The sequence below is a fragment of the Limulus polyphemus genome, unplaced genomic scaffold (assembly GCF_000517525.1).
Source record: "Limulus polyphemus unplaced genomic scaffold, Limulus_polyphemus-2.1.2 Scaffold5721, whole genome shotgun sequence".
Lineage (NCBI taxonomy): Eukaryota > Metazoa > Arthropoda > Merostomata > Xiphosura > Limulidae > Limulus > Limulus polyphemus.
Window position 1 is genome coordinate 1 of NW_013671331.1, and position 2,270 is coordinate 2,270.

Consider the following 2,270-nt stretch of genomic DNA (forward strand, 5'->3'; position numbering starts at 1 on the left):
AAGTAAAACGAACAAGCTTAGCATCCTGAATTTCATCCCGTTAGTCCAGAAAATGTACTTCCAAAAAGATTAGTTTCCCTGTCTCAGGTTAGTTACCTCAATAAAGGCATGCAAGATTTGTTCTTAAAATCACGAATGATTTGCTAATCTTTGTTAAAGCTAATCTTGCTAAAATCATGTAGTGTGCGTTCCTAAAATCAGATTGTTCGATCCTAATCAGAAGACTATTTATGGACGGTTGAGTTTCATCATCACTATAAAAAAAATGTATTATACGAAATCACATTTATTTTTTTCAAAATAGATAGGAGTGACTGTTATAAAAATCTTAGAGGACGCTGTTGTGTTTTTTTTTCAATTTATTGTCTATTTCGTCATCTCTTCTTTTGTGCTTGGCGTAACATGATTGTTCTGCTTACATCTGTTCCTGAACAACAGGCGAGCGAATAGTCCGCATATTTTATAGGCATTATAAATTTAGAAAATGGAATCATGCTTGGAGTCAGTTTTGATATTAAAAAAAAAGCTTCTAAGTTAAAGGAAATCGGTGACGTAAATTCAATATATAATAAGCTTTTGGTCCAAGACGAGCTAATAGAAAGAGAGAGACTGGTGCATAGAAACGGAGGCAGAAATTTTAATAAGCTAATAAGAAAATAAATCAGTTTGTGCTAAATTATCACTGGTGAAATGTACAACACAGAAGAATGTACTAAAAATGGACCTAACTTTGACGGAAGAAAAAGAAATCTTAAAAGCTAGGACTTCACAAAATTTCTAAACACCAAATCATCAAAAATATAATGAGGGAATAAATAGAATGTATCTTTTCTTATTAAGCAGCGAAATTGGGTGCAGAGTTTTTGAACTACTGCTATAATAAAATTTCTATATATATATATATATCTAGGCCGTTTGACTAAGCTAGAACTTGTTAAAAGGTGCTTCATGCGTATACTATATAACGTTTTCAGATATCTTATAATCTGTTAGTAGTAATTGGACTGACACTAACCTGCGCTATCTATAATGCTGTGTGTCCGGATATTACGTTAAAAAACTTGTCTATGTTACAATGAAAGTGGCGACTGTATTACAACATATGAACTGGTGGAAGATTAAGTTGCACAAGTAAGTGGCGACTATATTTACACATAGGAATTAATGGAAGAATAAGTTGAACATGTAAGTGGCGACTGTATTACAACATATGAACTGGTGGAAGATTAAGTTGCACAGTCAAGTGGCGACTGTATTACAACATATGAATTGGTGGAAGATTAAGTTGCACAAGTAAGTGGCGACTATATTACAACATATGAATTGGTGGAAGATTAAGTTGCACAGTCAAGTGGCGACTGTATTACAACATATGAATTGGTGGAAGATGAAGTTGCACAAGTAAGTGGCGACTATATTACAATATATGAGCTGGTGGAAGATTAAGTTGCACAGTCAAGTGGCGACTGAATTACAACATATGAATTGGTGGAAAATTATGTTGCGCAGTCAACTGGCGACTATATTACAACATGGGAATTGATGGAAGAATAAGTTGCACAAGTAAGTGGCGACTATATTACAACATATGAACTGGTGGAAGATTAAGTTACACAGTCAAGTGGCGACTATATTACAACATATGAACTGGTGGAAGATTAAGTTGCACAGTTAAGTGGCGACTGTATAACAACATATGAATTGGTGGAAGATTAAGTTGCACCAGCAAGTGGCGACTGAATTACAACACATGAATTGGTGGAAAATTATGTTGCGCAGTCAAGTGGCGACTATATTACAACATAGGAATTGATGGAAGAATAAGTTGCACCAGCAAGTGGCGACTGTATTACAACATATGAACTGGTGGAAGATTAAGTTGCGCAGTCAACTGGCGACTATATTACAACATATGAATTGGTTGAAGATTAAGTTGCGCAGTCAACTGGCGACTATATTACAACATGGGAATAACTTACGAAACAAAATTTCAACCCACTATCTTTCATTGTGTATAAACTTTTAGTTACTCTTTTCACGACCCTTATATCAACTTAAATTAAGCCATATTATGTTTGTCCTTTTTTTTGCCACTTTAAGTTTTTCATTGTAAGCTATTTTCTTTCTTTTTACTAAACGTCTTTTCTAATTTGAGCTAATCTAGAAATGTTCTTGATTTGTACTTGCAATTTTGAATTCAGTGACCTCGCTAAATAAATTACAAATAAAATCCTTTTGTGTTATATTTTGGTCCTTGTATTAAAGTTTGT